The 24,826-nt window shown below is 37.3% G+C and overlaps 1 protein-coding gene across 2 annotated transcripts in view; it reads right to left on the reverse strand.

Annotated features, from left to right (window-relative positions):
- LOC113236584 (protocadherin-like wing polarity protein stan) overlaps positions 1 to 24,826 on the reverse strand; it is a 126,817-nt gene that overhangs the window by 70,306 nt on the left and 31,685 nt on the right. For both annotated transcript variants that reach the window (XM_026472723.1, XM_026472721.1), the window contains exon 2: positions 1,419 to 1,470. The gene's annotated coding sequence lies outside the window, so the exon portion shown is untranslated. The remainder of the gene's footprint in view (positions 1 to 1,418; positions 1,471 to 24,826) is intronic.

Below are 24,826 nucleotides of genomic sequence, written 5' to 3' on the forward strand. Positions count from 1 at the left end.
GTTTGGGTAGTGTGGGAAGCGAGTCTGCAACTCCATCTTTACAAAGAATTAAGTGAATTAAGTGGTCGTATAGTCACAGAAAAGCGCGATTTAATTAACACCTAAATTACACAGAGGTGTAGTTAATAAAGTATCTACAGCATTAAAAGGCTTCAAAGCTGTCAAGGTCACTAAGGATCATAATCTACACAAAGTACAACCAACACTTATGGAAAGGCTTATGGGAATAGGCTGAGTAGTAAAATTTTTCGTCGTTCGAGACAGGCTAAGGCGTCGAATTAGCCATACTGTCAGATCATAGATTTAAATTTTTCTTGAATCATTTAATTTTCTGACATTTTTTCGCGGCGAAAATCCAATACTCATGGAACTACGCTGAATGCGATATGCCGCCGCCACGTCGACCGCCGCCATGCTATGAAGTCAGCGCGCAACATTTTTTCTTTCATTGATTTTCACGATTGGGGTTTTAGCCGCTTGCAACATATATATAACATTATGCTTTTGCTGATTTATAGAAACAAAGAGACTGGTTACTAGCATTACGTTTGACAAATATACATTTCTGTGTATATCGCTATATTGCTACTCCGCAAAATGGGCGCGATAATATCCTATTGTAATATAGTATCAGGACTGTCTCTCACTGGCATAGTCATTGGTTACGAATTTCTATTGGCTACGGCAATTAATTTCTTATCTTATTTAACCCAAAATACAACTGTGACTAAATTGAATGTATTTTTCTAAAGTATTGTCAATTTCTTTTACACTAATTAGTGTAATTAATATTCGGGGTAATGAAAACACCAATAACAGCAATTTTAAAATTATACAGATACAATACTACCTATACAGCAGTCCTAATATTAAAATTTAATTCCATTAACTGCCATTTTCCATTTATTAAAATTTGCTTGTTTGTTAGTTTTTTAGTCTTTCATATAAATATCATTAATGACTTTATTTTGTCACCTTATTTTTGTTGTTTTCAATTTTTAAATAAATATTAACAACTGATAATCCCAAAATTGCTATCTCGTTAACTTAAGAAGCTTGTTTAAATCACATGGATACGAGTTTACGACATAGTTACACGTACCATAATGTATAGATATAAATGTATACACGTGAGCAAACAAGGAAAGCAGTACATAAATCAAATTCCCATATCGCTCACTTGAAATAAATGGATTTAGTACTTAAGCTAAGAGTTTACTAACTTGCTTTCCCAGACAGACAACTACTTCTACTAATAATTGGGGCATTTCGTAGCTTTTAGCATTAATATTCAATAACTTTAGTGTGTATTTTGAGTGACATATAATTTAAAGACTGAGAATTCGGATTAGTTGTAATGTTATTATAAATTGTAGATACGTAGATCATAATGTGCGTTTTGAATCCGTATGTCTTACCTTAAAAACTTGGACTTCTGCGAATACCAGTTTATAATGTGCTTGGTGTCATCTGTAACAAACAAGATTTTATTACAATTATTTATATTTTTTTACAAAAAGGATTCTTGGATTCATATCTAAACATGGCCGCCGTGCAAAAAATTAAATGAATAAAAATGCGAATATAATTACAATTGCAGTTCAAATGATTTTGTAGTAACGATAAAAAATACAAGACGTAAAATGAATTTGAAATACAGCTATTATTATAATTATTTACAACTACACCAGGCAAATGATCTCAAACTAGAAAATCCCTACGAGTACCAGAACAAAGGAAGTTACTCTGGGGCACTTCCCAGAACACCCAGATCAATTTACAAAATTTCATTTCCAAATTGGTCCTACCGGGAATTCAAAGTTAAATTACATTATAATTATGTTGCCCTCGTAACGAAAAAAGGTACAACTATGCGTACTTCATACAGCAGTCGTGCCTTTTTTCGTTTCGAGGGCATTATGGGCCTATTTAGTCCCACTGCTGGGCAAAGAACTCCCCGCTGTTATTCCATTGATCTCGGTTTTGAGCAACGTCTGGCCAGTCCTTTAAAAAGGAGTCGAAATCATCCCGCCCTCGCCGATGTGGTCTATCGCGCGTCCGTTTTAGTTGGAGGGCTTCCACCCTGTTTGACTTACAGCTTGGCTTATAACTCGCTTGGCATGCGGCAGACGTGACCAGTCCAGTGATTGATTGACGTGACTACAACTATTTTTTAGCTACTTTTTTATTTTCGGTAAAGTAGGAAAGAGGTAGTCTCTGGTCCATAACATATATGGTAACGAATCTCTTTATAATCAAAGCACAACGAGCGAAGCATTCTTGGCATCCACTCAAATGGCACAATTTACCAATTCTTCGACCGATATGCATGAAATTTCAAAGTAATAAAAATACTATTCTATAGGCCGTGCCCATGTCCAAATTTTGAATTTCGATTTGTAAATCTATGGGAAAAATATTCAATTTAGCGCAAAAGTGCAGAACTGTGCACTGTGATAGAAACAAAAAAAAATAAGACTGCTGTGCTGCGGTAAGGTATCGACATTACGTTTTGTAATTGTCTATATTATGTTTATAGATATAGATGAAGTGTTGGCGAGAATTCAGAATGTCGGTAAAGGAACAAAAGGCTGTGATCTTGACAAACGAGGCTCGGCCTGATAGCATGGATGTAGATTAGATTGATGGAGCTTTGTTCCTCGCTGAATCACTTTACGGAAATGAGAGTTCACTTATCCGCTTTGAAGAACGGTTCATTAAATTAAATTCACGTTATGCGCGTGGGCTCGTAAATTGATATTAATTTTGTAAAACGTCAGAAAATTAGGAATTTTAATCCAGTTAAAGAAACAGATACAAAGTTAGTTTATTATAATTATAACACTTAGACAATAACGTAATCAGCAAACGTTCTGTATTTAGCACACCGCCTGAGAGAGATATGTTATGCCTTTCCAATTTTTATCCAACTCACGTAGATTATAAGTAAGTAAACGTTTTGGGTCTCGTTTACAGTTTCATATCGAGTTTGTGAAAAAGTCTATAGATAAAATTTTTTTTTAATTTTTTTACACGTTACGTTACGTTTCGTGTTTTTAACTTGTAATTTGAAATGTACATAAAGTTAATCAATTATTGATAATGTTTATTTATGATGTTTACGTAGAGGTTTTTTACTTCTTCATCTTTATGCAACATAATATGCTATTGCTTTTAGGTATTTTTCATCTTATGTTACAAAAAATCTGTCCAAAATGTTTATCTCTTCCAAACCTACAACTCTTCAAAGAATTTCCAACCAGGCCCTATAAATTCCGTAACAAAACAACCAGGCTAGCATAACAGGTTGGGAGCAATTTTCCAGCGCTCGAGGCGCGCACGCTCTCACTCGGAGTGGCTACTCGTATCGAAACCTGCTAACCAGACACGCCTCTCTTTTGTCGCCTTCTACTATTCTACTTGCATAATGATTATGTGCTCCTGGTATCTTATTTATTTTAGGTTGGTCGATTATACTGAAAGGTTAGCTGTGTTTTCCATCGGTTTTGCTTTTTGGTGTATTGCTTCGCGCCGTTTAAAAGCTTACTCGTTTTGAGCTGGAGTCACTTACGATTCACCTTTTATTGTTAATATTTACTAAGAATAAAAAGGTTATCAGTTAAGTAGACGGACACTATAATATAAAGCCCGAGTAATACGAACACGTAGCACGATTTGTGAGACATTTGCTAACAACAAGGAAGAGTGTAGATAAAAAGAAACATGTAGATAATAAAAAAGAATTACTTCAAAATAAATTATTTAATCTGTATCTTTTAGTAGGCACAAGCAATGTTTGTGCTTCTTTGAAAATGACATAGAAGTTATATCACGAGTGAGGTTACCTAGAAGATATAATGATCATTGTGTATTATTAAAATGTTCAGCCCACGCAGAATTCATTTCACACATTCTTTCTTATCATAACATGAGATTATTTTATTAAAATTTTACGTACACGTTTGCGTTCGCGTACTGAGGATGTGAGCCAAACGGAGATTTGGTGGAATCGCCGTAATCTGCATGCCGAATAGCAGACATCATGCGTTGTTCCGTTTGAAGATAAATGATTTCATTTTCGTTGCGAACTCACGGTGTAGACTTATTTTACCAATCCGATATATCAGGGCAGCAGGTGGCGTGCTTTCGGTCGATGGTACTGTGAGAGGGTTCTGCATTATATTCGAATAGACTGCCTTAGTGTGAGAGATCAAAGTTGAGAAGTATAATAAAGAATAAGATTTTATAGCTCCCTCCGAAATGACGATCAATATGATGGTCAATGAGTTTACATTAATAAACTGTGTTGGTTAACTATGTCAACAAACCTCGTCCACGGTTTGTTAACTATAGTCTATTGTGTTCCATAAGTAAGTTGCAAGTATTGTCAAACTTCGACTCTCATTTTTCATTTAGACGTCATTTCGATTATATCGTCAACAAATCAATCAGGATGCTTGGTTTTATATTAAGAACTATGCCAATTATTAGGAATCTATAATCAATTATAACTTTGTACTGTACTTCTTCCTTAGGGTTCCTCTCCTATCGGATGTTAGATTTTCCTCTTATAATTCATTACAGAGATGTGCCTCCACTACAATGGTATCTGTTCTGATTTTGAAATATTTCCACAATGTTTAAACAATTTATAGAGTTGTTTTCAGCGTTTGTTTTGTTTTTTTATTTATCCGTTAAAACGTAATACACAACAATGTTTCTAGTCGCATTTTAAATCAGTAAGGTTCGTACTAATGCGAACTGTATCCACACAATACATAAGTTCATTTTGGTAATAGAAAAGTTTTGCAAATATTTAAGTACTTTGCATAAATAATCTATCATTCACCAAGAGCATTATACAAAAATTAATCAAATAAATTTAGAAACAATCAAATTTATCACAATTGATTAAGCTGTTTACAAAGTAATTTTACTTTACAGTTTACTTTTTATATTAGTTGTTGTTAAAGAATTACATAATTTACATAACTCTAAATGTATAATTCATAATTTCATTTTAGTGTGTAATCACTATATTTTAAAATTTAATTAGGTTTGTATTTTTTTCGTATGTTATTGATTAGTGTGTTCAGTCAACCGTTTTTATTTTTTTACCTTGCATTATTTGTGCACAAACTGTAAGTGGATTGTAAATATAGTTCATAAGTAACTAGTCAGCGAGGCGATAGTCATACAAAAGTTAATGACCGTAAGCGGTAGTAAAGAAGACAGTATTATGTGAAAGGTAACAAGGGAAGGAATAACCCATACAAATAACACATTGCACTATAATAAACTACCATATACGTGAGGCGCAATATAACTTTCCGGAATGAAAAAGAAAAAATACTATAAATGGTCAGAAATTAATTTATTGTTTCTCAAAATATTTCGTTAGCGTTAATGTACTTTTTCATACGAATTAATCAATTTTGAAAACATTTATGCCACTCCTCGTGACAATTTCTGAAACATATTTTTCATACTCTTCGACAGCCTCTTCAGGGGATGAAAATTGTTGACCGCGAAACTGGTTCTTAATTTTTGGAAATAAATAAAAGTCATAAGGTGCCAGGTCGGGACTGTACGCGGGATGGTTCATAAGGTCAACGTTGTTCACCTTTAAAAATTCATTTGTCTGTACGGCATTGTGAGAACTGGCATTATTGTGGTGCAAGATGGTACGGCGTTTACGGTTATTTTTACGGAGTTTGTCAATAATTTCCGGCAAAGAAATGGTCGTGTACCAATCACTATTCACGGTACAACGATTCTCCAAAGCAACAATAGCCACGTGTCTAGTTTTACTAAAAAAAGAAGCAATCATCCGCTAAGAGGCACTTTACACGCGCGCCACTTTGGTTGGTTTCGGCTTATCTCGAAAGACCCATGCGCTCGATTGCTGCTTTGTTTTGGGATCGTAACTATAACATATTAGTAATATTTAAGTAACACAGGGAGGCCATTATGTGTTTATTAATTTGAATTATGAATGTAACGTCTTTGAAACGCGGTATAGGTGGGGTGTGATTGTGACTAAATAGCTTCGTTTTTATACATTCAATGTATAATTTCATCACAGTGCACCAGCGAATTATATTTTTTGTTTTTTTTTTTTTTTTTTTGTTAAAAATAAGGTCAATCACCTGCTAAAGCCGGACGGAGATCTGTGTTTCATTAAACAAAAGTATTTCTTCATTTTGCCAATTCCACGCTGTCAAAATAACAAAGTAATATCGGTAGGTAAAACTTAGTTCTTGCCTGATCTACTTTGGCAGGTAATGAGGCTAATTTTGATTGTCGATAGCTGCTAAAAGGGGGTGTATCGATTTTAAGATCACTTTCACCTTTTTAGTAATTACATTTATATTTCATAGTAAATCATTAAGCAAACTTTAATGGGCGGAAGTGATAGGTAATAAAGTAACTTATAGAATATTTCGCCTTCAACGTTGCCTTTCAATATTTTTTTTTATGATACCAAGTGATGGCATGAACAAGTCGTGCAACTGGTGGTAAGTGACACGCCTGTCCGTAACAGTTGCAGTGACCCGGCGACATAAGTTAAGAAGTACCATGTGCCTGTAATTTCACCATCACCCTCACCCTTCAAAATCAAAACGCAGTGATGATCAGATTACTGATTGGCGGCAGAAATAGGTAAGGTGGCAGTACTACCCTGGAAAAGCTTACACAACAACTCTACTGCTACTGAAATACAGTTTGCTTTTATTTTTCTATGTTGCGTGGTTTAAATACACGTATCTAGACAAGAACGAACCTGAGAGATGATTAATTGTTCCCAAAGCCATTATTATCAATAACCTACGAATTATTAAAGAGACAGAAATAGACAGAAGCGAAAATATCTATTTTCTTGGTCGCTGTGTTACTAATAAAATTCTGTAGATCATTATGGTACGGGTAATATCTATATTGATTTTAACGTATATCTGATAAAAACATACATGCAACACAACTTAGGATAGATTTCCGTTGCGCAAACTAAAGTAATAGTTTTTTTTTCCAACATCTTGTACTTCCATTTTTTTTTATAATATCAAGTGACGGAACGAACAACTCGCGTGACCGGTGGTAAGCTATACATATATTTATTATAACACTTGCATTGCCACTAAGAGCTTTAAATCGCAAAGATCTGAGGGGCACTACCACTGTGCCTGTCACCCTGAGACATAAGTCGACAAGTCCCATGTACCTGTAATTTCATCAGCACCATTACCCTTCAAAACCGTAACGCAGTTATGCTCACATTACTGCTTGGCGGCAGAAATAGGTAAGTTGGCAGTACTTCCCTGGACGAATTCTTTCCGAAGGAGTGCTACTACTTCTACGTCTTTAATACCTTTTGATACATAAAAAGAAAATGTATCAACTGACCAAAACTATCTGAAACTTGCAACCACGATTATTTTAGTTCAAGTCGTTGTTTATTTAGATCACTTTCTAAGTCGATAGGATAGGTAGTACAACCTTACCTTCGATCAATGCGGCCTTTTGACTTATAGACGTGATTCGTTAACTTTTTTTATAGACGTGGTGCTGTTACTCGTGAATTATGCTATTTACACGGATTTGGATTTTTGAAACGCAAACGCGTTCGTGATTTGCCAATTACTTAAGCTAATAAACATTTCGTGACTTGATTTGTGAATTCCAGTGATCCTCAAAATAACTTACGTAGGTAGTTAAAAAAAGGACGCAGCTAATAGACTGTAATGCATTATGAATATCTGTTATATACTCGTATCATGAGGTAGTTTTCTGTTCTCTTGAAGTCCTTACAAATTTTTCGTTTTGAAGTCCTTACAGATTAATTTATGGGTCTTTTTTAAACGACTTCAAAAAAAGGAGGAGGTTCTCAATTCGACTGTATGTTTTTCTTATGTATGTTACGGGATAAATCCGGCCTACTTATTTGTAAACCGATTTTGATGATTCTTTTTTTTTCAAGAGGGTACTAGGGTATTCCACCTCTAAGAGTGGCAAACTAGGGAATGAATGACATTTGAGGTCGGTTTTTTAGAACTTTGTACTAAGATTATTATGATACCAAGAGACGGGACGAACAAGTCGTGCGTCTGGCGGTAAGCGACAGGACTGTTTATAACAGTTGCAGTGATAGTCGGAACTATAAATCGCAAAGATCTGAGGGGCACTACCAGTGCACTTGTCACCCTGAGACGTAAGTTGTCAAGTCCCACGTGCCTATAATTTCACCAACACCCTTGGCCTTCAAAATCGGAATGCAGTAATGCTCATATTACTGTTTGACTCGCAGAAATAGGTAAGGTGGCGCTACTTCGCAGAGCAAACTCTTTCACGACGAGCTCTACTGCTAATAAATTTGCTTAGAGCAAATCCTTACGGCAAAATACAATTAAGTTTTGTATATAAGTACATTATCATCAGATCTGTGACCTGGCCACTGTTAGATGCATGGGTAACCCCAAAACGTAATCAAGGGCATACGTGGCTTAAAAATTATCACTTTTATTTTCCCCATAATTTGGAAAGGTTAAAGGCTCCATCATCACGAGTTGACGGGTTTTTATAACGGGCCGAAAAAGAATTCTTACTGTGATAAGAAGCTTGTAATTAGTCATATTCGTTTAGTGTGTTTAGTTATATTAGGTTGTTTGTTGCGAAATAACTATTTGAGGATTTAATTTTATTAGTGACACAAAGTTCTTTCTACATTTAACCAAGCGATCCCTAAAACATGTGCGGTAGTTTTAAAACGCAGATCACGCGTGATTCAAGTCGCGTACGAGTAGGCTTGACGAATAGCTCACCCTACGATACACTCCAAATTTCCAGCCAATTTGTCTTACGGGCTGATTTATACGACTTTTCTTGCTAAACTTGTATGATGCCATTATAGAGGTAAGACTAGTCGATAACACCGTGCGGCAAATACTGAACAAATCTTTTTCGCCACTTTTTAGAGATGTCGTATATTTTTTTATATGATACATAATGATGGGACAAACAAGTCGTGCGCCTGGTAGTAAGCGACACGCCTTTACATAGTAATTGCAGTGCCACTTAGAATTTTAAATTGCAAAGATCTGAGTGGCTGGTTCTGCGTTTGCATCCTGAGACATAAGTTGACAAGTACCATTTGACCTTTCAAAACCGAAATCGCATTACTGCTCGGCGACAGAAATGGGTAAGGTGGCAGCACTTCGACGAACACAACACTTGGAAAATGTGTGAAGTTTCCAACTCGCATTAAGTCTGCGTGGCGTGTTATGGCCTAAATTTTCTCCTTTAATGAGACCTATGCCCAGCAATGCAATCATCATCATCATCAACCCATTTATACATTCCACTGCTCGGCACGAGTCTCTTATCAGGGAAGGTTTAGACCATAGTCTGCCACACTGATCAATGCGGGTTGGGGACTTTACACGTTTTCGTAAATTAAATTTTAAAATTTCAAATTAAATTTCGCACTTGAATTCCGAAAAACTCAGAAGAGCGAGTTCGGATCCGAATCGCTCTGCTTGACAGGCGGTAGGTCAACCCATTATTAGTTTATTAAAGTTTATAGTGAATCTTTTTACTCGAGCAGCCTGTGGTTCAGGAATACGAAACCGGCCTTTAAGGGCCCTGCGGTGGCTCACACGGACAGCTTCCAGGCCATCATGCGCAAAAAGATTGTCTCGCTGATGAGTCGCGTGAGGCGCAGTACTTACAGCGTTCTAAAAGCTATAGCGGGACGGTATGATTGTTCTATCATGAAACATTGGATTCTAACTTTTACTTAAGAGCGTAGCCCAGTTTGAAATATAATTAAGTTGCACTGATTATACTTACTAGCCTTGATATAAGTTCTGTTACTAACACACTATGGATATTTTATGGTCCGAAATAAAGAATTATTATTTTTATAATAATTATATTATTAGGCTACTACGGCGCTCCAGTAAGACCAATTTGACGGAAAAAAATCTTTTCTCAATTTGTTCTGGTGTGAATTTCTTCGCTCTGACACTCACACTACAGAACATTCTCTGGCTTAAGACAGTTAATTGGTGCGATTCATGTGCGATTGTCAGGCGTATTATTAATAATTATAACAAACTAGTGGAGTAATTTCACAAAAATAATTTAATGTCACTGTGGTGTAACATCGCGACATTCAATAAACTTAAAAAGGCACATTATTTTTATTTTTTTAAATAAACTATGCGTAATTTTGTACAGGACTTTTAAACTTTCTTGTCGTCATAATATACGAAAAACATACCAAGAATACAAAAGAGAGAAATGATGAGAAATAGTGCAATCTTAACGTACCAATACGGTAACGGAAGTATCATCTTCTCGACATTGTCAGCAAAAAAGTAACAATGCTGTATAGTATGCGATACAATGGTTCATCATAATCGATGAAACATACACGAATGATATAAATTGTAACATCTGCCCAACCAGAACTACAGGTTAAAAAAAGTCCATATAATCAATCCATTCCTTCCCTGAACCCATAACAAATTCGCGAAAAAAAATCCACTTTCCGTATATATTGTCCTATTAACTGATTGTGTTATGTATTTGAAAAGAGAAAAAAAAACTCCCGATATAATAAAGATTTCTTAAGAAAAGTAATTCAGCATGAGTCACCTCTATGAAATAAAAACTATATTTTTATTAACGACTGTACATTGGTACATACAACGGGTGTTTAAAAATACACACATATTTTGTCTAACCACTGATTCTAAAAATCCATCAGTCAATCCACGTATCTAATTAAAACCATGTAATTCGTTTAAGATTACAATTTGTTGTTTAAGGTGATAATGTTACTTGTTTTCATCTGAGCCTATTACAATGACTGCAGAAACAATTTTACATAATAAATTACGTTCCAGAAATAACCAATTTTGCCTCATAGTGTAAAGATCAAAAGGATTGAAAACGCACTATACTTAAAATCCAATGAATAATTATTTAAAATATAGGCTTTTCACATCTGAAAGTAATAATAATTTACAGACAACTTGTCCTATTTCGTAAATTTTGGTGTAAGATGTGAATCTACTGGGCTTGTAACACCTAAATCGTTTTTGTGCTACACTCATAAATCGGCATATTGAAAAGAGCATGAAAAGTACACTATAGTTAGATAACTCAGATTATGAAATTTCTACACTCATTAGGTTTTGCCTACGATATATGACTGGTGGGTATTAAAAAAAAATCATACAAAACCTCGGGCATACTTACTTGGATGAATGTAATTTTGACGATTAAGTGCTTTTCCCATTGTAATTTGATGGGTTTTTGGAGGGTATATCCAAGGGTACCTACGAGATATTTAAAGGCTAAACTGAAATAATATCTTAATATAAATTAGGCTGGACACACTCGCACTGTACTAGCAAGCTAGAGTAATTTAAAATAATCGATTCATTCTAATGGCGTCCAGAAATTCGCAGTGCTTAGTCATGAAGCCTGCAATCATAGGCCACCGACCTGCACGGTCGATAGTGCTTTGTTATCTTCACTAAGTCACTATTCATAACCGTAGGTACAATTTAAAAAGGAAATTGTTACTCAGATCCGTAATGCGGGTTCGTTACGGTTCATTTCTACATAAAAAGTCAAACATTATGGATGTTATGTTTTTGCTAATAAACAATTAAAGTATCTCTTAATATTATAATATATAAATTAAATTTCTTTTTCATGTTTTTCAAACGAAAGTTTTAAACCATTTGAGATTTATTTTTGTAACTTTGTGATTTATGTTATATTTAGATAAAGATTGCACAACTAATTTTTTTCTTCAATTAACGACAAGAGCTAGTTTATTCGTCATCATGAATCTTTTTTATTTGTACACATCGCACATTACAACTAACATAGTATACATATTACTTCAAAAATTGTGTTACAAGATGACAGTGTCAGTTTGAAATTAAATCGTATACGAATGACACATATATAACGCAATTTTCGAAATATATTTTTATTTTTTTATATAATACCAAGTGACGGGGCGAACAAGTCGTGAGCCTGGTGGCAAGCGACGCGCCTATCCACCGCAGTTACAGTGCCACTCAGAGGTTTAAATCGCAAAGATCTGCGGGGCACTGCCACTGCGCCCGGCAACCTGAAACATAAATTGACAAGTCCAATGCGCCTGTAATTTCACCAGCACCTTCCTTTCAAATCGGAACACACTAATAGGCACATTAGTGCTAGGTGGCAGTACTTACTTGCACGAACTCTTTCACAAGAAGCTCTACTGCTACTATACATAATATTAATGAAATTTTTAAGATAACATTGTGTTAGTTGTCATGTGTTACATTTGTTTTCTATCTCATTTCACATGTACGATAAAACTCGCACTCTAAGTTCACAGCTAGGAAATGTTTCTTCTGTATAAATAACACCTTTTTATGTTTAGTTAGTTTTAGTAACAACGGTACATTTATTTTTTCTACACATGAACCGACAACATACTACCTATACAAATGTGATAGTGAAAACGAGACATGGACAACACACGCGTCTTTTATTTAACTTACAGTTAACCTATGAATGGCTCCGAAGCCTGGGAGTTTTTTTTTAATTATTAGCATTCATTAGTTCATCATATCTTTTGTAGATTACGGTTATTTGGGTTAATGAATACGGTTTTCTTTCTATCTAATAGTAACACATTTATCTTTTTGCGCTTTTGTTTTTTTTTGTGTATTGTAATAATACAGTAGGCTTTATCTTTAACTGGGGCAATTGAAATTATCATCGTGTAACACGATTTTTGTTTATGGCTTTTCAATATAATTTTTTAATTTATTCTATCATAAAAACATGAAAAAACTTTATTTCCCTGCAAAAACTTCACTTTTGTGGTCAGAACAACAAAAAGTTGAAATTTGCGTATAATTAAGAAAACCTACATACTTTTCGGGTTTCTCTTTATACATATAATGACAAAAAGGGAATATTATAATTTAATCAAAATTCTACAAAATGATGGACAGAGAACTTAAAAATGTGTAGTTTTGCGAAATTATATAAATACCAATATGTATCTGTACAAATAGGCAGCTTTGTGAATACCACTGTGACAGCTACAAAAAGCCAAGTTTCAGGGGTATATTTACTTTTTTGTACTTACTTGTTGCTCAATCAAACAGAAAATAGTATTTTAAAACAAGAAACAGAAACTTCTTGAAAAATGTTACTAGTATTACTATGTGTGGGTATTTGAACTAGAATTTACATTACAATACCTAATAACCGAGTATAAAATAATAACCTAATAGGTAAAATTACAAGCATATGGGACTTGTCAACTTATGTATCAGGGTGTCGGGCGCAGTGGCAGTGCCTCTCAAAACTTTGTGATAAAAAGCTCTAAGTGGCACTGCAATTGTTCGTCCTGTCACTTAGTCTATCGTATCAAAACGAGTTATTAAATTTGTCCAATTTCGTTATGGCAAACTCACAGTTCATCAAAAATTATATCGTATAAAAAAGACATAACACAGTTTCCGTATATGTGCAATCGGTTTTCCTATTTTTGTCCCAATCAAACATACATACTGTATTTATATATAACATTATGTTATATAGAACTTCATTTCACACCCTTAAAACCTACACTTAATGATTTTTGTGTCAAATAAAAAAAATGGAACAAAAGACATTGTCTTCAATGCACGTGGCAATTATATTGTTGCGTCTGTAGTAAAGTCGTGTATGCAATAACTCTGAAACATGGCTCAGGGTTGCCCACAAGTTCAAATTAACACTTTAATACCTCTTTACGACCAATACTTTCTTACCCTGAGATCTTTATGTTCGAAGAGCAGCTAATTGGTTTTATAAAAGGCGTTTTATGTTGTCTGGTAGGGTGGCTGATAGTTAAATAGTTTTATAAAATATTAATTTTGTCTCGTAACTTTTTAGGTCAAGAGAATCCCTTGTAGGCAGCACAACTTAGAATGTGATGAGATCCACAACAGATCACTACATATGCAATTAGGAGATCTCGCTAATACCACTATACTTACAGATTCTTTTAAGAAATGTTTCAAAAGAAAAATAAAAACGTAAAACATTTTTCAAAATTCAATACTTTCAAATCAGGTAAAGGAAATTAAAAACGTGAATGCAGCGAGGTTGTTGTTCAAAGCGAAGTTTTCTAAAACAATCTGAAAGAAACATTTTTCTTTCATCACTATCGAGATCAAGGGGTTACCTCTTACTTTTGTTTCAACGACTTTCTATAAATGGCTTTTGAGATGCCAAGAGTGGACATTATAAAGAGATTTATTACTTAGAATGAATTAAATTCACGCACCTTTATTAAGGATACTGTTTCGATGAAAGCATAAAGAATCTGTTTCAGAGTTATTGGCTAAACGAGGACTGTACTACCCATAGATATTAACTAGAACAAAACGCTATTGAAACAGATATGGCACAATTTTCAACAAGTAATGTAAACAGTTTGTATAACTAACTATCTTTGGTACTATTAGGAACAACACAAAGGTACATTATGTTACTTTCCTTTTGCCAGCGTCCCTGAGTTAACAAAATTTTGTGATGTCATGTCACCGTCGAACGCAACACGCTTTTGTCTGTGCTGTATAAATAATACATCTATATATTGATATAATGAATTTATTTATTTATTTACATAGAAAATATACTCTTTAAAAATTTGAAAATACTAGACATTATTTAATGTGTATTGCTTTATTATGTGGAATACCTTTTTTCTTTAATAAGTATAGTGTGTGCCCATGTGCTCCATCAGCTGATTCCGCTCACCCCCTTTTACCATCGGACATCCAGACGTACAGCGTATCATCTTTACTTGGTCAATATTCCCTTCAGGCGTACTAAGCGCTTTTCATCATTTTTTATTATGCGCACAGCCCAGGAATGGAATTCCTTGCCTGCGACTGTGTTTCCGAGCTCATACAACTCAAGTATCTTTAAGTGCGACTGAATAGGTATCTTCTGGGCTAGCTCGTTCCATCGTAGATCCTATCTTTGCTCCAAGGCTAGGTTGTGGTCAAGAGCAAGTCCATTTAATAAAAAAATACTGCATTTTATTTTTTGTATGTTTAAATTAAACTTATAAACTAAGTGCCTCTACTCTTTAGGAACATCACAACATGCAATGGCAACAATAAAAAGATAAAGAAGTCAAAAATAATAACAAAACAAAGGAAATTATTTTAATCTACAATATACACATAACATACGAATTAGCTTATGACTGCCGCCTTTCCCCGGGTGTTTTTAGTTGTTTTATCACCGCCGGGAAAGATTTAGTAGTAGAAGACAGGGATAAAGAAATGTTGACGCTGCATTTGAATTACATAATTACATTCCGTCATTTGTTGTTTGATCTTCTGCGCAAACATAAAACATTACAAGTCATTGAAATAAACTATTCATTTATTCATTCTCGAAATCACAAACATCAGCACCTCACATACCACTTTCATTTACTACACGTCCATATAAAAATATTCACGTACACAGCAAAAAATTAACCTAAGCAAATATAAATCAACAGAAAAAACATCCCGAATGGATCGTGACGTGACGTCATCATTTACCAACAAAAATTAGATAGATACAGTTCTACATCCAAGATGTGGCCAGTACAGGAATTAGTGATGTGAATTGCTTATCGATAAGTTTATTAATCGAATACATTTGCTATGAAGTAATACCAAACTGTGACAAAGAAATTATTCGATCGTTATTTATTTTGTCTTCCAGTTATTTTTTACCACTGACGCAAAAACAAGGGAGTTATAACTATCAAGCTTTTGCCTGTATCTGTGTGTGAGTCTGTCTGCCTATATGTCTGTATGTGGCTTCGTAGAGCTCAAACGGATGGATAGATCCCAAACTTTTTATTATTTAAAAGCTGATTAAGTATGTTTAATGAGCATCTAGTCGGCTGTTCAAAGATCATCTGCTCTTTTCTAGTAGGTAGTGTAGGGATGTAGGTAAATCACAAAATGAATATTTATTTATTTTGATATAAATCAATATGACATTACAATAATATCGTAACCTTGGTGCTATAACCAGAAGGTTACAGCATCAGATCAACCAGTCCAGGCCGGGCTACCCAACTCCGCAAATAGTAGAACTATTGTGTTTGAAAGTAGTAGGCTTGGAGATGGTGAGTTTAAGGAATTTTTGGCATATGCTGAGGTGCTCAATTCGTGTGTATTTTTTTATGTATGTTACGCGATAACTACAGCATTTGTGGACCGATTTCAATGATTGTTTTTTGTTGGAAAGAGGGTACCTCAGTAGTGGTCCCATTTAATTTTGAAGAAAATATTCCACCTCTAAGAGTGGCGAACTAGGGGATAATAATAATAATAATAATAATAATAATTGATGGAGCACAACAGTTACGATGAGCGAATAGGGCCGCTTCCCGGGGGTAATCGCCGGGGCGCGCCTGGAGCTGTGGCTGGGCGTGGCAGTATGCGGGCCCCCAGCCGCGGCAGACTGGCCCGACCATCCGGCCAGTCTACTCACGATCCATCACCACCAGTTGGCAGGGGCTGGGGCAACTCGGTCCCAGCAATCGGTACCCGCCTCTGGTGGAGTACGGCGCCGCATGGCATGGACGATTGATATGAATAAAAATGCCATGCGGGCCTATTTTAGGGCCTCAGGTTCGGGAACCGGACGGACAGGTTATCGAGCAGTAATGTACCGCGAATTTCTTCGGCTGGAGCCAACTTTGACCGTCACAGAACAAAACCTGGCGGACCGAGTTCGGTACCTACAGCGCTCAGGACTTTTTAGCGCTGCCGAACTCGAGCAATTACGATGCGAGGCTGTTCCTCCACTAGAAGAAGAGCCACCCAGGTGGAGCGCTCTCCTGTTCTCAGCAGGGAAGTTCACAGGGAACCTAGTGCTCAGCAGCCGGATACGGGTGGTACTTAAAGTGATTGGGGAACAGCCGCCCTGGATTTGGAAGCGTTGAGGAGTAGTCTGGAGGAGACGATTCTGGAATATCGCCACGTGCCTCTTGAGCGAAGGCCACGGCTGCCTCGAGTGCCTCTCAGTATCAAGGTTCGGGATGCCGTTGGGGCCATTAACAACATGCTTCCCTCATTTTTAGAGGAAAGCGTAGGCCTTTGGGAGACAGACTCAATTCTCTTCGCTGCCGCAATGACTGTGTGTCAATTTGTCGGCGTCAGGATGCCGCCAACAAGACCCGGCGGTAACCACCAGGTTGGCAGCACTACTCATAGGACTAGTACTAAGCCAGCCTGGATGAGGCGAATTGAGGGTAGTATAGCATGGGCCAGGGTCCTCATCGGCAAACTGACTAGCTTCAGATCAGGCGTCACAAGGCCGAGAGTGATGCGCTTTGTCCGAGAAGCATTCCCCGGTGAGAACATTTTTGTAGACTCACCGGAGTTTGCACGAAAACTGACAGGGCGCATCGATGATCTGAAGCAGAAGATAACTGCTTGGGGCAAGCGGATTCGGCGATATTCCGAAAGGGTGAAGAGGTATCGGCAGAATCGTCTCTTCATGAGTGACCAAAAGAAGTTTTATAGGACACTGGAGCGTCCTGATGTGGTCTTGACGGGTGAGCGTCCGGACAAAGCAGAAGTGGTCGCCTTTTGGCGAAGGCTTTGGTCGCAGCCCGTCGATCACGAAGAGGGTCCATGGTTCGAAGCGGTCGAGGGAGCATGTGCAACCATAGCGCCTATGAATCCCATCAGCATATCCGAAGAGGATGTAGCGGTAGCGGTCCGTAAGGCTCCGAACTGGAAAAGTCCGGGACCGGACGGACTGCATCATTATTGGCTGAAGGGGTTCTGGTGCTGCCACGCTACTCTCGCTCGTCAGTTCCAAAGTGCCCTTGAGAGTGGGACGCTCCCAAACTTCTTAACTACTGGGGTCACTCATTTAGCTCCAAAGAGCGATGCTACCGTGGATCCATCACAGTATCGCCCCATAACTTGTCTTTGTACAATATACAAGACTTTAATATCTGTTTTGAGCTCCAAGATAAGTCAGCACATTGTTGATAACAGTGTGATGTCTGAGGTTCAGAACGGATGTAGGGGCGGTAGCCGCGGTAGTAAGGAGCTGCTCCTCATCGACGCGGTCGCTGGCCAACTTGTCAGACGCAACCGTCGGAATTTCTCCGCTGCCTGGATAGACTATAGGAAAGCGTTCGACTCGGTGCCCCACTCATGGCTCTCGAGGGTCCTCGAACTGTATAAAATTGACAGTGCAGTTCGACACTTCCTCGGGCAATGCATGGGATGTTGGAGAACGATCCTGAGTCTGGACGGTCGGCGAATGACGGATGCGGATGACCGAATAGAAATAAGGCGAGGTATTTTCCAGGGCGATTGTCTGAGTCCACTGTGGTTTTGCCTGGCCCTGAACCCTCTGAGTACTCTATTGGAGAGGTCGGGCACAGGCTTTCAGTTTCGGAGAGGTGGGCCGCGAATGCCTCACCTTCTCTACATGGATGATCTCAAGCTATACGGCCCCACAGCTGACAGATTGACGGAGCTGCTGACAATCACCAACGATTTCAGCAGTTCGGTTAGGATGGAGCTTGGGATCGATAAGTGCGCGGTGGTCCATGTTGAGAGGGGACGTGTCATGCATTCTGATGGCATTAATATTGGCACCAATCACCTGCGGGTACTCTCCGAGACTGAAACATACCGGTATTTGGGCATGTCACAGACCATCGGAGTGAAGGAAGCAGACGTGAAACAGGGTGTGTGCGAGGTTTTTTATGGGCGCCTGAAAAATGTGCTAAACAGCTATTTGTCAGGCGTTAATAAGATCCGAGCTTATAACTCCTGGGTCATGCCTGTTCTGATGTACACATTTGGCGTGCTCAAATGGACTCAGACGGAATTAGACGCTCTGGATAGACGAGTCCGCACGACGATGACCTCTCACCGAATGCATCATCCGAGATCGTCAGTTATGAGATTGTATGTCCCGCGGAAGTGTGGAGGTAGAGGCCTATTAAGTGTCAAAACCATGCACAACCGCGAGATATGCAGTCTCAGAAACTACTTTTTGACGATGACGGATGACGTAATTCGTGGAGAGGTTGTCACATGTGATAAAGGGCTAACTCCCTTATCGTTGGCCAAAGAGGAATGGCGAGACCCGGTGGTGCTTAGCACTTCTGACCGCGAGTCCGTATGGAAAGAGAAGGAGCTCCATGGGAGGTTCTTCAAGGTACTCCACGAGCCTTTTATGGACCGTAAAGCCTCCCTACATTGGCTGCGTTTCGGGGACCTCTTTGGGGAAACCGAAGGTTTTGTCTGTGCAATACAGGATCAGGTTATCAAGACGCGGAACTATTGGAAATATATCCTAAAGGACGGCACAGTAGACATTTGTCGGGCATGTGGCCGTCCCGGAGAGTCACTTAGGCATATTGTTTCCGGTTGTTCCGCTCTTGCTAACACTGAGTACTTGCACAGACTCAACCAGGCAGCCAAAATATTACACCAAGAGCTCGCTCTCAAGTACGGACTAGTGCAACAGAGGTTGCCATATTACAAGTATTCACCGGAGCCAATACTCGAAGATGACCGCACCAAAATCTATTGGGATCGATCTATTATCACGGACAGGACTATTCTTGCGAATAAGCCTGATATTGTGATATTGGATCGATCGCAGTCGAGGGTATTTCTTGTGGACGTCACCATCCCGCATGACGAGGGTCTCGTGAAAGCTGAAACCGAGAAACGCCGGAAGTATCTCGACCTGGCGCACGAGATCACCGACATGTGGGATGTGGCCTCCACTGAAATAATCCCAATTGTTTTGTCCGCAAATGGGTTAATTCCAGTCAGCCTTTCTAACAGCTTGAGGCGGTTGGATTTCTGTGGCGTGTCGCTTCCAGCACAAATGCAGAAGGCGGTCCTGCTCGATACGGCACGTATTGTTCGCCGATTCTTGGACCTGAGTCCCTGACCCCGGCCGACTGTGCCATTGCCGGGAAATACCGCCTCTCCCATTTAAAAATTCAAAATTAATTTTTTAGGCCTTGGGAGAGGCGAGAGTTTAAAATAAATACGAAAATAATAATAATAATAATAATAATAATAATAACGCACACACTCAACATGGCCCCGCACTAGGGAAATCCTGTGTCGCGGGTGCTATGGACACACACATAGACAACCACAAATGAATCCGGTTTCACGCACTTTCCGGTAACCGATTTCAATAAGTCTTGGAATATATGTAATTCCTATTTTTATGTATGTATTTACAATTGCTATATACTGAATGAATTGGTTTAGAATAACTTTCACTCAAAAATTAAGTGTAGTACCTACTACTGTAGAATCTACATTTCTTAGATATTATTTTATTTTATTCATTTTGATATGATTATTATAGTTTTTTAACATTCCAAATGGAATTATTATTCTTATACATGAGAACTAGATAGTATTATCCGAATATATCTTTAGTATTCATTCTATATATAATTCTCTTCGCAGCTCTAGTTTGGTCAGGGTAATGACCGGAGGCGTCACGTAGCGCCTATGCCTTAATGGTCCACTTGCGAAGGGGCTAACTGTTTTTCAATACGCCTTTTCGAGGCAATTGTTGTCTGACGAGATGAGGTGGACAACAGTCTTCTTTTTCTCAATTGACTTTTTGTTTACTATTCAATTCTTGCTTCAAATGCGGCTCAAAATAATCAAAGTTTTTCTAACGCTCAGTTCTTTATTGCGCGCTCATTTCTTGCTTTTATTAGCAATGATATTGTTTTTGTGAATGGCTTGTGAGACTAATTTATTGTCTCAATTCTGCCAGTATTCGTTACGTGTTAGTTTCATAAACATCATGGAGGGATTGTATATATAAAATTTGTTCAGTGACTTAGAGGGAGTATCGAAGGCAATGTTATTTATTGCTGTTTCAAGTAATGAATACAACAACAATCTGTTGGGAATTACTAATTCGTTTTCCAAGGACGTGAACGTTCTTTGACGAGCAGGTTTCATCACGATGTCTTCTTTGCTTCATCGAATTGATACTAAACATTAAAAAAGTACGAAACTTAATGTTTATTTATTAATTTTATTATTTATATCAGAGGTACATGCTGCTTCAGGGGTTTGAATCATCGCCCTGTCAATTAAGAAATAATTTTTCTACTAGGCTACCACCGCTCTAAAGTCTTTATGCAGTTTCAGTTTTATGATACTTAAAAACATATTGAAGTCGAATATTTTGGAGAGCGCTTTTGTATTTATCCCATTAACACAACTTCCATTCTCTAGAGAATAATACATTTGAATAGAATTACAGATTTGCTTTGAAAAATAAACCGCCAAGCTCGCAATTCAGGAGCGGTCTCCCACCACCGCAAATGAGATGAAATGATGAATGATTGTAATATATGGTTAGAATAAAAGTAAACAAGCGAGATAGAGTATACATAATTATGTCATCGATTGTCGGCATGCAAAATCTTACGTTTGTAATCTCATGTGTAAGAAGAGTTCGTCCAGGGAATTACTGCCACGTTACCTATTTCTGCCGCCAAGCAGTAATGTGAGCATTTCTGCGTCTTGTTCGTTCTGTCACTTGGTATCATAAAAAAAAATGTTCGAAAAATTATTTAACGGACTAGTTGTCATTTTACGAAAGCCAATAGACAAATTATCTTCGTTTATTATTCAATATATAATTATTTTCAAATTATCTGGTTTTATTTTTTTTATTGAATTAATATTCAATAATTTTTTGTGAAATTACTCCACTGGTTTGTTATAATTATTAATACAAAGATCGAACATTCAGAAAAAATTCCTTCGATCCGGCCGGATTCGAATCGACGTTTTCTAGTACGGTGTCGTGGCAGACGCTATAAAGATATCTAACTGGGTGATAAAACTTTCATAGATTTCTCATATATGGAGCTGCGACTAAAAAAAGTAGTTGAAAAACCAAATACAAAGAAACGACAACAAGCACAATTAAGCACATAGAAAAATTCGTGAGGTCCTCTGGTCCATTCCGTGGCTTAGTTGGTATAGCGTCTGGCACGGTATGCTAGAAAACGTCGGTTCGAATCCGGCCGGATCGAAGGAATTTTTTTTGAGTGTTCGATCTTTGTATTCATAATGATAACAAATTATCTGGTATTTTAGCGAGTATTTCATTACCCATGTTGTAACAATTTCTGAACGGTGCAATTTGAGAATAATAAAGCACCAGCCTATCTGGTGCCCTTTTACTAATTACTACAATCTTGAGAATTGATCTGGTCTTTGTTTCACAAGTTTACATAACTCTAAAATACACAAACTTTGCACAGTTAATATTCCAGGCTTAGGGAACAGAGTTCTGCATCTAAACAAGGGACTAACAATATCAAGGTTACTACTAATTTGTTAAGTTAAACCGCATCCGGCGTCCATGGATTCCCACAATATATTTATTTGTAGGTATTCTTATTAAGAAGACTGTAGCAAATTTGCTGTTGATTTGTGTCATTCGAACTATAATTATAAATGCGATAGTAACTCTGTTATGTTTTCATACCCAAACCTCTCCTAGGGAGAAGGACATGGACCACTTTTTGTCACAAAATAAATCTTAAAGGAGGTGAAGTAGGGGGTGAATGTTTCCATGGAGAACCAATCATTTCTCAAGTAAGTAGTATACTGTAGGCTACTCAAGGTTCTTATACTATGCAGACGAAGTCGCGGGTACCAGCTACTTTACTATAACTACTGAAATTGGTGGTTAACATTAGAAATTGAGGTAAATAAAGCTCGTAGAAAACTTCACTTAAAAACTTTAATGTGCAATAACAGTACACGTAATATTAGTGTTACAGGTACACCTAATATTTTAGTTCAAATCCATGCCACATACGTTAAGAACCCTCGAAAGTTCAGGTATAAATCAAGAAAAATAATTTCAGTGCAAAATATACATTTCCTAAAATTAGGTGATACTTGAACACTTATGTGGAAACGTGTCTACACTATTTCACATTGAATATAGTGGTGCAAAATTGTACGTTGTATATCATTAACAATAAGGGCTCCTTCAAGTTTAATGCTTATACGAGTAGAAGTACAAGCGTCTAATTTGAAGGAGCCCTTATAGTTAATATAATATACAACGTACAGTTTGCACCACTATATTCAATGTGAAAGCGATACGAATCTACCCAGCTATGTAAGTCCGGCTATTGAATACGCGTAGACTTTTAAGAACGAATAGGACAAAATCTCTTTATATGTATATAACGTGAGTTTACTGAGGATCCAATAAAGCATAAAGCGAAGACATGCTATGAAACAGCTAGTGATCACTGGCCACCAGTTCTCTAAAAACCATTAAAACTGCATTCGGTAGAAAAATAAATTTCATAAATCGAACCAGCATATGTTCAAACATGACTCTCAAATTCAAGAATAGCAATAAAACTAAAACATAGATGGAGTTAAGCCTTTGATTCTGACTCGGTGGAGGAAAGCATTGGTCTATTTTCGATGCTTTGCTATCGGTTTCGTAAGTTAGGGATATACCACAACGCTTTGATGAAGTTGGTGGTGAATTTTAGGCGAATGAACGGGCGAATGAAAAGTTATTTTGACTTTAATTATTGTATTTACATAAATTTATCACGAAGCTGTGGCAGCCAACTTATTGGACCTACCTCCTCGCAAGCAGAGCGTTGTGGTTTCGAATCCGAGCTTGCACCTCTGAGTTTGTCGGTGAAGGAAAACATCTTAAGGGAAGGGAAACTTGTGTTAAGTTCCCAAGTTTTTGTGGATTTGCGTCAACAGAGAAAGGTAAGGAATACTGTTACACTTTAATTTACAATTTTTTTGCTTCAAGCGTAATTGTTACAGCTCTGGAGCATGAAATACACTGATTGCAATTGTAGGTCTCTTTAAGATTATTTAAATCACACTTATGAGCCGATAGATCCTGAATCTGTCCCATTATATAGAGGTTTCTATAACGGTACAACCACGACCAGTATTCCTTCGGCTTGGCGGGAATTTATTGAGGTACTCGCCTTATTCCGTGAACCTGTTAACTGTATCTGTTTAAACAGTCGCAATACATTGCGTATTTACTTGCTAAGTCGTATAATAGAGTCTTTTATCAGTCAGTGATGTAAATCGTCCAGTTGTTTTAGTATCTTGTTGCAACTTCTCGCAAGGTACGGTAAATGCCTAGATGTACACTGGCATTGCAAGGAACTTTATTCGTAAAGGCGTTGTTTTACAGTACAAATTTGTTGGCGTTGTGGAGATAGATTGTCGTCCTTTTAAGGAGGGTGGATTTTCCAGTAGTACTGGTTCAAGCGAAGGTTTTAATTGTTGCTTGTAAACAGAATAAGAGCAAAAGCGAATGTCGAAGACCGCATATTTTGCAAGTTGATTATATGTAAATATAATTCACGTCTTTTTCGCATCGGGGTAGGTTACCTCTGCCTTCCACTTACTCCTGATACACATCTTTCACGTAGCACCAAGTAGCAGAATAACTCATCTAAGTTTTGGTAACCAAGGATTATAAAATATACCCCAATAATTAATTCAGTAAAGTACATGTCTAAGACTGGAGGGTTTATCGTACATTGGCCTCATATCATATTCTGTTAGATCTATCTAACGACACCCTTTCGCTGGGGTATGTGTAAATAATTAAATCTTACGTAACTAACGTATTTGAGGGTCTGAAACAGAGGAAAAACAATTTTTATTTTGTTCTGTTCATTTTTGTT

This window comes from Hyposmocoma kahamanoa, unplaced genomic scaffold, assembly GCF_003589595.1.
Source record: "Hyposmocoma kahamanoa isolate Upper Pololo Valley unplaced genomic scaffold, ASM358959v1 92, whole genome shotgun sequence".
In the NCBI taxonomy this organism is placed as follows: Eukaryota; Metazoa; Arthropoda; class Insecta; order Lepidoptera; family Cosmopterigidae; genus Hyposmocoma; species Hyposmocoma kahamanoa.